We start from the raw sequence: 14,613 nt of genomic DNA on the forward strand, positions 1-14,613 counted from the left end.
GAGGTTGAGTTCATTATGGCAGATAAAATTAGAAGAGGAGATCGGTGCACCCAGCAATTTTCTGCAGAAGCGGTTTTCCTCTCTTTGGATGCTAATGCTGCTGGCCGATCCCCAAACTTCGGCTCCATACGTGGCAACAGGAGAACACTGTAATTTAAAAATTTTAACAATAGCCTTTGTGGCGCCAATTTTCTTTGGGCGGGGGAGACTCAGAACAGAATTGTTGGCTTTCGAGAACTTGCTCGTGGCGTGGGCCACATGCCCACTCCACGAGCTGTTCGCAGCGAAAACCAACCCCAGGTAAGGAAACTTATGGACAGATTCTAGTTTATCTGTTCCAATTCGAATTGTGCTGAGTTTCCTTTTGCCCGGCCCACAGGACATAATAAAAGACTTTTTAAAATTAACTTTCAGATCCAGTCCCTCCATAAAATTTACAAAACTATGTACAAGCAGACGTAGAGCATTAGGTGTACGTGCCATAAGGACAGCGTCGTCTGCATATAAAAGCACGGGTAGGGGGTTGCCTAGAATAATTGGGACATCAGGGGTAGCTTTCTTTAGACAGTTAGACAAGCCGTTAATATAAATAATAAACAGCAGGGGTGCTAGAACGCACCCCTGTCTCACCCCCCTCCCTATCTCAATGGCTCCCGATACCTCTCCGCCCATCCCGATACGTACCCGTGCTTTCAGGTCAGTATGGAGATAGGCTAAGAATCTAACAAGAGTGGCATCAAGACCGTTCGACAGGAGAATTAACCAAAGCTTAGATCTGTTCACAAGATCGAATGCGGATGAAAGATCCATAAAAGCTAGGTAAACAGGGGATGAGCGAGCAATGCAATATTTGTCGATTATCAATTTTAAATTTAAACATTGCTCGACTGTTCCTACCCCGCTCCTGAACCCCATCTGACAAGGATCTAAGAAGTCAGAATCAGACGCCCATTCCAGTACCCTATTATAAATTATGCGTCCTAGTATTTTTAGAGTGTTATCCAGGAGGGAAATGGGACGATAATTTGCTGGGTCTGATCTGTCTCCCTTTTTATAGATGGGAACGATGATGCTAGTAGCCCAGGTGACAGGCATGGCTACTTGTGGGAGACTATTGAAGATGTTAAGGAGTATTGGTGTCCAAAGCGCAGCATTATATTTAATAATATCGATAGGGAAGCCGTCCGGACCGGGCGCCTTGTTCCCTAGACTCTCTTTAATGGCTTTCCTGACTTCTAGGTCCGAAATCTCTAAGCCTTCTATTTGGCCCATATTGGGGAGAAGTTGCTCGTCGGGGGGGGGCGGCGTAAATATTAGAAAAATGGGTCTCCCAGGCTGCACTGGTTATATTGCAGCTAATTTGTGTAAGCTCTTTGCCCATTTCCCTCGTTCTCCTGACAGCCGACCAAAATGAGGCGCTGCCACCCAGATTGGCACTGATGACCAGCTTATCCCAGTGTTCGGAGAGCAAATTTGCCTTCCTTTCTGATATTTTGTCTTTGTAATTTTTCCTGGCAGCTCGGACTACATCTTTACATCTGGGTTTGGCAGAGAGGGCCTTTCTTAAATCTCTGTTGGCCACGGAGCAAGATGTATCAAACCACCGTGGCTCTTTGTGTTCAGTAGGGAGTGGGACTGACAGGAGGGTTTTTATATTTGAGCATAAAGCTTCAAAGTCTGTGATCAATTTTTCCTTATTTGTGCTTGGGGAAGAGAGGCAATTCAGTAAATCGTGATGTGCCTCCTGGATCGTGTCTGTGATGGCCCCACAATCAATTCCCCTCCATTTAAGGCGAAGGCCGTCAATTGAGGGTGTAATATCCCTAGCCCCGTTTAAATTCATAAAAATTGGACTGGGTGCGAAATTAAAAATAGCTAACAATGGGTTGTGATCACTGAAAGACGTTTGCACCACAGAAGATTTAATTAAACGATCTGTTAGCAGAGGTGATGTAAATATGTAATCGATAATTGAACCGTTATCCCTGCCCTTAAACGTAGGGGCATAGGGAAAATTCATATCATACCCTACACTCATTACATCAACAAGATTAAAATCAGAAAGTATGCTGATCAGTTCCAAACCCCTGCGGTCATTACAGTAATCAAAATTAGTAGATCCATAGTTCTCTATAAGTTTCACGTTAAAATCACCCCCAATCAGAATACTAGTCTTGGTGTCTACTGACAGGGAACAATCAATCATGTTTAAAACCTTTGATAATGCAACAAAGTTTTTGTTCGGTACACCATAAAAATCATTATTATAAAAATTAATTAAATAAATTGTGGTCTTTGATTTCAATTTATATTCCAGGATTTGAATATTGGGATTGGCAAGGTTGTCTAGCTTCAGATCTCTAATTGTACCGCCTGCCAAAATTCTAATCCCCATAAAAAGACCACCCACTGCTCGGCCAAGGCTAGGTTTTACTGATGTCAGGCTGAAGCAGTGGTAGCCTTCAATATACAGATTATCAACAGCCCAAGTTTCTTGGAACATAAGTATGTCTGCATCATTAATTAGTTCAATCCAAGCAGGGTCCAAGAGCTTGGATTCTAAACCTGCAACATTCCAGCTTAGAATTGATAGGCCATGTTTGGTTCTGTGTTTGATGAGTATACTCCCGGTATTTCCATTGTTGTGGTTGGGTGGTTCGTTAGAAATGGCCAGGATACTGTCCGACAATGTAATTTCTGTAACAGCAGTTTTAACGTGGTGCGATACAGCTGGGGTTATGGCACCCTCTAAGTTACAGGCTTTTTCATCGTTGCACATTTCGTTGTTTGGGGATATACTCAGTCAATCCTGTTCGTCTAAAGATGATAAATAATCGAACCGATTAAAAGTAGGGATATTGTACATTGGCCTAACTTCAGTCATCTGTGCAAACTGGAACGGATTAGAGATTGGGTAAGGCCTATTTCTATAGTTACTCTGATGCATAGTTGGGGCTTGAAAGAGCTGCGGAGGGTTGGGGGTTAGGATTGGCATTGGGGGTTGTGGGTGCCAGTTGCGGTTGTTGGAGTAGGCGACATTAGGATTCTGATTCTGGACAAAAAGGGGTGATTTAATCCTTGCTCCAAAATTCATATCCTGTTGAGAATTAGTGGGGAAATTAGTGGGTAGATAGGTATTTCACAACCTGAAAGAATTTGATTGAACAGCCTGTCTAAAAACGTGTTTAATTGATGTAAAAAAAAGGATTGACCTCTGCAGGTGTCCCATCTTTACCACAGGCTTTAGCATTAGGAGAGGATTTGTCTGCTGGCACAACCTCATCTATAATAATTGGAATGATGATGCCCTCTCTTAACTCTTCTGCTATAGTTGGAATTCTGATACACTCTAGCTATCATTTTATTTTCTTCATGGTAGCACAGCATAAATCTGGATACAACTTTGTATAGAGAATTATAACAGCCTCAGCTATTAATTGAGGTTGGGTAACTACTCTTCCAGAGACTGGGTCGATAATAGATTTGATAGAATTATTATTGTTTCCATGCTTAATTGGCCAGGCTGGGACCCTAATACCAACATTTGTTATCAGTACTCATGTGGGCACAACATGTGTCCAAATGAGGACTAATAACTCATGTTGAGTATCAGGTCCATATAAAAATGTACAGTAATTCATGAATTTCAGTTCTCATGACCTTAATACTGAACCGCTTGGCCGAAATTTTCCCTGGGATAGTGTTGTATCCTAATTTTGACTGTAGTGTTTATTTCCAAACCTTTCCCTTGGGCTTTTCCATTCTTTTTCTTTTCTTTTCTGTTTTAGTTTTGGATGGGAATTGATCTTGCTCAATTTTGGTGAAAAGGGTTGAGTATATATTTTGATGTACTGTAATGTCTTATTTATAAATGTAAAGATGGTAACTACATGTACAATTTTCTGTGGTCCGTAAAATGTGTAATGTTCATGTGAATATTATGAATTAGTTCATTTTGAAAAGCATATTGAACACTAAAAAGAAAAAGAAAACATTCAAAAATTAATTTTTTCAATCATTATGAGTGTCACGTGTGATTGTTGGAATAATACATTTTATTGAGACCACTTTATTTACAGCAGATGGTGTGAGTAGGGATGCCAACATTGCCTGAATTAAGGCTTCCTGTTGTTGTAATTTTTCCTTATTTACTTGTTTTTGTTTGGTGAAAAAAGCTATAGCATCTCCTCTAAAACACACTTTCAGCACCCTTAAGACCATGAAATTAGAGGCCATATCTATAGTACATTCCAAAGAATCCTTCAGTGCTATTTTCATACTTTTACCCCTGCTTCATTTGCTAATAAGGATTTATCAAATACCCATCTGGTCCTTACATTCTGAGACACTGGCAGACAAAGTTCTAGCATGATTACCAAATGTTATGAGAATTAATTGGTTAAAATATCTGATTGACATCAGCAAAAATAATATAATACTAAAAAAAGATTTACTCAGGAAGTTGAGTTGAATTTGTTTGAAAAAAACATGTATATTGTCTCTCTAGCACATTATGATTACACCAGAAATTAAATAAGGCCTGGTTTTGCATTAATAATCTCAGAATCTTATCCATATTAGGTTTGTTTTGATGTTTATTGGCCTGGGAAGAATCAGTCACACTATTGAGAAGAAAGTTGAAATCACCCCAATTATTAGCAATTCTATTGCCCCTTTTGTGATATTATAAATGGTCTCTAGTACAAAGGATGAATCTTCTATGGGGCCATAGTAGCTCAAATGTGCTCATGATTAATTGCAAATGTGTGCACTGGTAGAGCCTGGTGCAAATTAAGCAGTAGTTTAAAGTCTAAAATTGCTAAACTATTGTAGCAGCATGGTTGCCTACACCTAAAAGATTAAAGGCTGCACGCTAGAACATGTGGTTTCTGCAGCAGGCTCTCTTCACACTGAGCTGTCCTTCCATGTGGGCTTGTACCTTAGCATCATTACACTCACCGGTTTGTGTCTTATAAAAGAGAAACAGCATATTCCCTAACAAGTCTGTTACACATCATTCCCAAAGAGCAAGTGCTAATGATCAAGTGCCCAGGTGTGCACTGGTAGAACCCGGCTCAAATTAAGCAGTAGTTTAAAGTCTAAAATTGCCAAACTGATGTAGCAGCATGGTTGCCTGCTCCTAAAAGATTAAAGTCAGAGTGCTAGAACACGTAGTCTCTGCAGCAGGCTCTCTTCACACTGATCTGTCCATCCATGTGGGCTTGTGCCTTAGCAGCATTACACTCACCGGTTTGTGTGTTGTGTGTAATGAAAAGAGAAACAGCATATTCCATAATGAGTCTGTTACAGAGCATGCCCAAAGAGCAAGTGCTATTGATTAAGTGCCCATGTGTGCACTGGTGGACCCCGGCTCAAAATAAGGAGTATTTTGAAGCCTAAAATTGCCAAATTGATGTAGCAGCATGGTTGCCTGCTCCGAAAAGATGAAAGACTGAGCGCTAGAACAAGTGGTCTCTACAGCAGGCTCCCTTTACACTGAGCTGTTCGTCCATGTGGGCTTGTGCCTTAGCTTCATCACATTCGCAGGTTTGTGTGTTGTGTGTTATAAAAGAGAAACAGCATACTCCCTAACAAGTCTTTTACACAGTACAACCAAAGAACAAGTGCTAATGATTAAGTGCCCATGTGCGCACTGGTAGACCGAGGTGCAAATTAAGCAGAAGTTCAAAGTCTAAAATTGCCAAACTTATTTAGCAGCATGGTTGCCTGTTGTATTTCTATCTAGGACCCTAATTCGATATTCCCGATTCATGCCCTTATGTGGTAATAACAAATAGTATCCTTATGAAGGCATAAGAATCATATCCATATTTAGTAATAGTCCATGCAGTCCAAAACACGGCAAGGCTACTCCCATAGACTCCTAGAAAGCACAACGCATTCTTTAAACAAACAAGCCTCCAGCAGCCCGGGAATTCCCCCTGCTTTTGTTTTGATTTGCACAAGAACTCCAGGAGTCCAGAAAGAACTGTTAGTTCTTAGTGACGTCTTATGTCCAACCTTACATAAAACCCGGCACCCTTCAGGAATAAATATACCAACGTTGCCTTAAGCAAACACACAGTGGTGTGGAGCAGAGCGGCTATCTACTTATCCGAAGCCCAGCTGATGCGAGAGCCGAAGGAACCCGCCCCTCCTTTTTGACGCGCTGGAAAAGCTGCCTTTTCTCACGCCATGAAATCCAGCTCCGGTGTTCCCAAGTCACCCTCGTGGGTTGCTGGGAGATCGAGTCCTGAGAAGCGAGATACAAGACCTCCTTCATTCTATAACCAAGGTACGGAGCTGATTAAAACCTTAGAGAGAATTCTTGATTCCGATACTTGGCAAAAACCTAACTTAACTTAAAACTGCAACTTACTTACTCCTTCCCACATATTAGGCTTAGGTCAGGTACACCGGAGTAGGCATATCTTAGAAGCAACAGTTGAGTTCGTTAGTCAATGTTTTTATGTATGTATATATTTTATCCATTTTAAAGTATCATATGGCTAAGAAACCATATCAATGCGTTTACAGTATTATTTCATAATACTACTTTTACTGTACGCACTTTACTTTATGACAAGTATTGCAATTGTTCTTAGAAGCACCAGTTGAGTTCGTTAGTCAATGTTTTTATGTATGTATATATTTTATCCATTTTAAAGTATCGTATGGCTAAGAAACCATATCAATGCTGTTACAGTATTATTTAATACTACTACTTTTACTGTACGCACTTTACTTTATGACAAGTATTGCAATTATGGCAATCCATTTCTCTTGCATGAGAAAGAAGACTGCTCAATAAAATAACACCTTTTATTGAAAACGCCTGTCTCTCTATTTCTCTGTACTCTGGTGAAATTAAGCATTCGCGATTGACTGAGTGAAATAGCTGTCTATTGTTTTCACACAACTCTAGAGATACACTCTTTATTCTGAGGAAGCAAAGTTGTCATGTTTATGCGGTTGTCAGAAACTAATCCCTTCTTGTCTAAATCAGGACGGTTAACCCTTTCCTGATCATTCGAGAAAGTTTCTAGTGACCTCTGAGCTAGATGGCAAAACTAATTAAGTCTAACATAGTCAGTAGAGACCTAGATGACCTCAGTCCTACGTCTACACTGCTGTTTATGTTATTCCAATGCGCAGAGCCTATTGGGAAAATAGGAACTACACTACATGGCGCCCAACGTTTTATACTCGAGCGGCAGCTTTCTCAACGCGGACTGGTAGTTTCTCATTGCGAGCGATCACGAGCATACGCGACCACTCGCTATGAGAAACCTGAGCTCCCCGCATTAAAAATCTCACCAGGAGTTTTTTTTTCCACGCTCGCGATCCGCAACTTTACGTTGCTGATCGCGAACGAGGAAAAAGTCTTGCCGGAATGTAAATTTGCTTACTCGCGTCGCCAACTTGATGTTGAGGACCGCGAACAAGCAAAAAATGACCGTTGCACTATGGTAGGCTACGCGTGTTTGCACTGTGCGACTTCTGATTCACATAGTGCGAAGTAGCACAAACTTCACAAACTACGCAAGCGTAGCGTAGTTGCCGGCCCAGGCCTTACCAGCACTATCTGTACTACAGAAGAGGAAGCACAAGCATCTGCAACCCCTTCTCTAATGCCATAGTGCATCAAGGGTGCAAAAAGCTGATGCACACACCTGTTCTATTTCTGGGGCACTATGTGTAATTTGGCCCCTAGTACCTGCAACACTACAGATCAAAAAACAAATCCTCCTAGACTGCTCCTTCAGTAGGGGTTGGTGGTAGTGCTTGACTTAAATGCTGTTTTGATCAGCAAAATTCAAGACAAATATGCATTGGCAGCCACTTATCCCACATGGGGCTGTTATAAATTGGGCTTCTGGTTGGCATAGGTATGCACCCTATCCAAGCAGAGACCACAATCCTAGTAGGGGTGGGTCACAACACAACCTAATTTATCCTGGGCTCACCCTCTAATAGTTTGCACAGAGCAGTCAGGTTTAACTTAGGAGGCAATGTTTAAAGTATTTGTGCCGCACTCCATAAAATAACACTGTGAAAACACCACTAAATGACTCCACACAAGATTATGATTTCATAAATAAAACAAGAACAAATGACAAAAATCCAATGTGTAAAAGTTGAGATATTAATTATTAAAGAATGAATATTAAAAAATCTCCTAGAAGCAATACACGCTTAAATGGGTTATCTGGTCATGCTAGACTGGGGCAAAGTCAAAAGTTCAAGCCAACTGTGATTGAGCGCATCCTGGATGCCTGGACCCACTTGGTCCCGCTGAACCAAAGTACCTTGATCCGGGATGTGTCCTCGTCGACGAGGATGCTTTGTGCAGCTGAGGCAATGTATCGATGTCAAGGAATGCAGTGGATGAGATGCGTTGACTTTCTTTACTCAACTGTGGTGACGGGTTGTTCCTGCAGTAGGCAATGCACTGACTCCAAAGGCAATGAGTTGTTTCTAAGGGCAATGCACCGGGTCCGCTCTACAGAACTACAAGGATGCGCTGTTGTGGACTCACAAAATGCAAAGATGTGCCTGTTCTGATGAGGAAATGGGGGTTCTGTGTGAAGAAGCACCTTAGGACTTACTTCCAAGGGTCCAGGACTGGGGTGGCACCACTTGGCAGTGCGGACTCACAGCTTGCAGAGACCAGGTGCAGATGCAGGTGGTTCAAGTCTTTGATAAACCTAAGATTTGGGAACAGGAGGCAAGCCAGCAAGACCTTAGAGTCACTCTGGGTTCAAGTGATGCAGGATCAGTCCTTCTCATCCAGGCAGGAGACCTTCAGGCAGCAGGGCAGCTCAGCAAAGCCAGAACACCTCAAGGCAGAGTTCAGCAAAGCAGAATTCCAGCAGAAAATCATTCCTTTCATCAGCACAGCATCTCTTTTTCCTTCAAAGAAAGCCCTGATGCCCAAAGAGGTTCTCTCTTCTAGCCCTGGCTCCAGACACTCTACAGGTGGGTAATCTAGAGGGAATGCAGGAAGCCAGTTGTCACCCACCCCAGACAGGTATTCCAGAAACTGGCAGAAGGCACAAAATGGCTAAAGTGAGTAAATGCCAACTTTCCAAAAGTAATAATAAGATATACGCAGCAAGAATGCACTCAGAGATTCTGAATCAAGTAATCTCAATCTATATTACACATTTTATCTAGTTTTCTTGAAAATCACTTGTGCACCAGGTGAGGGGCTTTGGGGGCCACCTAGTTAAAAAATGAAATAGAGAATACCCAGAAATGTATCCGGGATTGCCCAGTGCACTACAACCATGTCACATTATAGTGTACGAAACATGATCAAAAAGTGATCTCAAAATTATACAATATAGTTCAATATACAACAGTGTCCAAATAATTTTTCACAGGATCCAGAAATAGAATATGTAGATTTTAACCAACCCCATGGTTTGAAGATCTCATTCGCAATTTCAGGATCCTGTGAAAAATTATTTGGAACACTGTTGTATATTGAACTATATTGCATAATTTTGAGATTGATTTTTGATTATGTTTCGTACACTATAATGTGATGTGGTTGTACTGCACTGGGCAATCAGGGACATATTTCTGGGCATTCTCTTTTTCAACTTTCTAAAAGTGGCATTTGCTAAATTGGAATGTAAAATTCCACTTTACAATAAGGTATGATTTTAAATTGTGAGTTCAGTTTCACTACACTTTGAAAGTCTATCTCTTCACAGCTGGGAATCATTCTTAAAAGATGTAATAAGGTAAACCCAATGTTATTCTATGGGAGAGATAGGCTTTGCAGTAATGAAACACTAAATTGGTGGTTTTTCACTACCAGGACTCGTAGGACTTACAAATACATGTTCTTCCTTTTAAATATGTGGCATCCTGCCCTGTGGGATCGAAAGGGCCTAGTTTAGTGGTGACATATGTATAAAAAGAGATGGTTAAGGCCTTGCAATTGAGTTTCCCTGCCAGATGGATATAGCAGTTTAAACTGCACATACAGTCTCTGCAATGACAAGCCTGAACCATGGATAGAGGGCTACTTCAGTGGGCGGCACAGTGTGTGCTTCAGGCCCAGTAGTAGAATTTAATTTACAGGCACATGTAGTACACTTTACTAGGAACTTATAAGTAAATGAAATATGTCAATTTGGGTTAAGCTCATGTTACTATGTTTAGGGGAGAGAGCACAAGCATGTTAGTTTTGGTCACAAAGGGTAAAGTGCACAGAGTCCCACAACCAATAAAAATGTGTTCAGAATAATGGAGGGAGGCTGGCAAAATGTTGGGGAAAGACCACCTTTAGGCTCTAAGGTCTAATAGGGGCTGATTGAAGACAGTCTGAAATCTGGATAATTTGCTGGAACAAATTTATCAAAAAGTGACACAGAAATGCAGCATGGCCATCATAGAGAAGAAATATACTGAGGCACTCTAATATCACTGAAGAGTATCTGTAGCAAGAATGTCAGAATAAATCCAAAACTGGCAGTGGTGAATACCATTGAGTAACACTGCAAGAAGAGCTGTGAGGATACCACTGGAAGATAATCTGCAACCTGCTGAGGACAGTAGCAGCAACACACCAGCACCACAGTGTGTATTACAGTACATTGTGGAAATCATCAACCTCTTCCTTGTCTGGCATTTACTATCCTCCTTTACTTCACCTTTGTCAGGGTGATATCATCTTTGTATGACATGTGCTAACACATGAAAGGGAGTGTTAAAGAGGATATGGTGTAATGCAAAATGATGGCCTCCCCTGCGGAAAGTGATGAGAGGCCACTTAGTATTCATCTCTTAAAGCTAGTCATTGGCATTAGGCTGAATGGGGTCCAGTAAAGGAATGGAAGCCCACTAAAATTGTGCCTCCCTTGTTCCGCAAGGGCTCGGGTTTCAGGCCTGTGTTACACCCCCGCGCATGTAGAGGTCCTCACAGATCTGACTAAATGTACTCTTGTCCTGTATTTCATATGTTTTACCAGCAAATACTCAAAGGTATTCATGCAAACCCTTGGACCCAAATGCTTTGGTGCTAGGGGTTTGGAAACAGCAACTCACACAAAAGCGCACTGCCGTAGGCAACATCAAAACTGAGTGCATTCCAGTGATAAGAATAACAATGGCATCATGCTGCTGATGGAGCTCAGGGATGGGATTCGTATCATGGAAAGCCTTGGTGCAAATTTTGAATCTCAATTGTACTTGAGTGGATGGATCTTTGCCTTAAATTGAGGTTTACCATCAACAGTGCAATGGCATATCAATAAGAGGGAAGTATATTTTGCTACACAAGGCTGCCAGAGAGCAGCATATTTGCTAACCATAAAGGTCCATTAGCTGATTTGAAAAATGACATACAACATTAATCAGTTGGTTACAGCCTATTCAGCATAATCAAAAGCAGGTCAAAATAGCAAATGCAAAGCCAAGTTATTGAAAGATCATTAGAGATAAATAATTTGGGGGGGCAAACGTTGTGCTGAGAGGTCGCATTCTTTCCCTCTCCCGCAACGAATGAATGAATTGCTGTGGAAAATGCTGTGCTACCGTTGAAATTACCCCTGATGGAGATCGGACAATGGTGGCATAAAGGGATACCTAAAGCTCAACATATCATGAAGCAAGCGCTTCGGATCGGACAGGCTTGGATCCGTGTTAAGAAAGCAATTTCGAGATTCCTAGACGGACATCCCATGGCTTCTAAAATACCCGCCCGCGCTGTAAATCAAGAGAAGGCGAGTGAGAGGGGAAAAAAGATATCGGACCCTCCGGCAGCAGTGAAGACAGGAACAGCTGCTGTTTTAAAAATAGACACTCCCGCAGGGAAGAACACCGGCGCGATTAGGAAAGTATTTCCTCCCCCTCTGCCAGAGAAAGTAAAGAAAGGAGACACGCGGAAACCGAACATGGTTTCTAAAAATAACAGTGGAAGTATAGTGGAGGTCCGCAACGTGAACAAGGTCAACCCCGGGAAAGGAGACGAATACAGGAATCGGGATACGGGAATGCGGCAACCTACCATGACGGAGATCCTGTCAGCGAAGATCCCCGAGGCATCAGAGATTTCGGATCCCCTTCATGAAACAGACGACGCTGTCATTCTGGCCAGGGGAAACGTCCTCGAGGACGTAATTGACGGCGAAGGCTCAGAGAGTCTGGCTGCTAGGCAACGAGCTGCGCCAGCGCCGAAAGTGAAACAGAACACTGCAGAAGTGCAGACACATGCGGCAGTCGGATTAAACGCTGGAGGTGTGCAACAAACTGAGAATAAAAGTGGAGGTAAAGGGGAATCCGGAGGGGGTCTGGCTACTGGTATGGGGAATATGGGAGGCACGACTGCTGACATGCTCGGAGCTCTAATGCTGGTGGAAGAAGAGATGAATGCCTCCAAGAAAATGTTTGGCACCTGGGGCAGCAGGGACAGCTTAGCAAACCAGAACCTTTTAGGGGAATCAAACATTGGCAAGCACCCCCAGGGGGGAGGGGACTGTACCTCTCTAGAAGGGGAAGGAGAATTCTATTCGGTAAATGAAGACTCGGGGTCAGCACTCCCATCAGAGTCCAATACAGAGGAGGATGACCAGGATGATCAGGAAGGTACTGAGTCAGGCATCAGTACATCGGGGAAAGAATCCACAATGAAGAAAAGACATGCAAAATTAAGGAGACAGAACCCTGACTCACCAAGACACTTAGAGAAACGGCTCTTGTGGGATTATTCTGCGACCTCGCAAGTATACCAGGAGGATGATAATCCCGGCAATATTGCTGAGGGAGCGGCAGCTGGCTCTACCCCTCCCCAACGGGATCCCTTTCACACTCTGTTTACCACCCTTAAGCAGATGCAAAGTGAAGCAAGGGCAGAAAGCCGCAGAGCGAGACAGGCATCAAAGAAAATTCAGAGCAGCTTAAGGAAGGTTAATAAACTATATGATGAACTTGTGGATCGTGTAACAGAGGTTGAGGAGCGCACAAGCAAGCTTGAAGACGATGTTGGGAGCTGGCAATCATTTAAGACAGAGCAGGAAAAAATGGCTGAGGATATGCGCTGGAAGAGGAGGATTTTGAAAATAGACAGAGGAGGAACAACGTCAGATTGCTGGGTGTGGCGGAAGGGTCAGAAGGGCAGGACGTTAGGCAATTTGTGATAAATCTCTTGAAGGGGGCCTTTCCAGAATCCCAGTGGCAGTGGGAAACAGAAATACAGAGGGCGCACAGGTTCCCATTTACAATGAAGAAAGCTCGGGCTACAGGAGGAGCAGGGAGGAACGGCCAGCAAAACCACCCAAGGGTAATATTAGTGTACGTTGGGAACTTCTTGCTCAGGGAGGAGATTATGAGCAAGGCAAGGCCAGACAGCAGGAGGACTTTTGAAGGCAACACTTTTTTTGTCAGGCCTGACTTCTGCCATTTTATCGTAGAGAGGAGATGGAAGTTAAGGCAGATGATCACTCCCTTTCAAGCCTTAGGCTTGAAAACATATTTACTGTACCCTGCCAGGCTCAAAGTGGTTGTGAGGGGGAAAATCTGGATGTTCGCTTCTGAGATCAAAGCCGAGCTTTTCTTGGAGGAAATGAGGAAGCAGAAGGGGGGTTAGGAGATATGGGTATCTGCACACATAAAAGTGTCACTCGAACATAGATAAAAAGGATAGGGGTAAAAGGGTAACACAGCACAGTCAATACACTTAGCGGGAGAGGGATGCGGCTTCCACAACCTAAGGCGGGCACACATAGGTCTGCTGACCTATTTGCCTGTAAAGGGGAGGGGGTGGGGGGGCAGAGCAGGGGAGGAGAGGGAGGGGGTGGCTGCAGGGGGGGGAACAGCAACATTTTTTAAAGATTTGGCACATTGTTACTTATTTAGGAAACACTGGATGTACACAAACTGGTTTGATGATGGTAAATAATGTTCATCTTTGGTCGCATTTACCAATACTAGCGTTATGGCGTGCAGGATAGCATCAATTAATGTATGCGGTCTTAATGAGTTGAGTAAGAGGATGAGAGTTGCAGCATACCTAAAAACTATGCGATTGGACTTGATATGCCTACAATAGACTCATATAGAATCGAGTAAGGCATATCTTTTGGAGCAACTAGGGTTTAAGGTGTTGGCAAATTCTAAACAGGGGACTAGGACCAGAGGGGTAGCAGTTTTGGGTAGGCAAAGGGATGTGGTTGTAGGGAAGAAGAAGGAAGATCAATGGGGTAGATGGGTTATTCTGGAAGTATGTTTTAGGGGTCAGAAACTAACTCTTGTTACAATTTATGGATCTACGGAAGATGATCCAGATGTATTTCAGTTCCTTGATACAGAGTTAGCCCAGTGGCCTGAACCCATAGTATGTTGTGGAGATTTTAACATTCATGATCTAGAGAGCTCATTTACACGTCCAGATGCGACATACCGGGGTAGGAAGAGGAAAGTATTTAGGGCATTAGCTGCTATGGTCACACTCAATGCCCTGGTGGATCCATGGGTAAAGTTACATCCCCATTTAGATGGAAGTACCTTCTTCTCCGCCCCACATAAAGTAATGGTTAGGCTCGACTACTTTTTGATAACTAATTGTCTACTCCCTGGGTCACAAGTGGAGAAGCTACCTAG

Source organism: Lissotriton vulgaris, chromosome 8 (genome assembly GCF_964263255.1).
Source record: "Lissotriton vulgaris chromosome 8, aLisVul1.2, whole genome shotgun sequence".
NCBI classification, from domain to species: Eukaryota; Metazoa; Chordata; class Amphibia; order Caudata; family Salamandridae; genus Lissotriton; species Lissotriton vulgaris.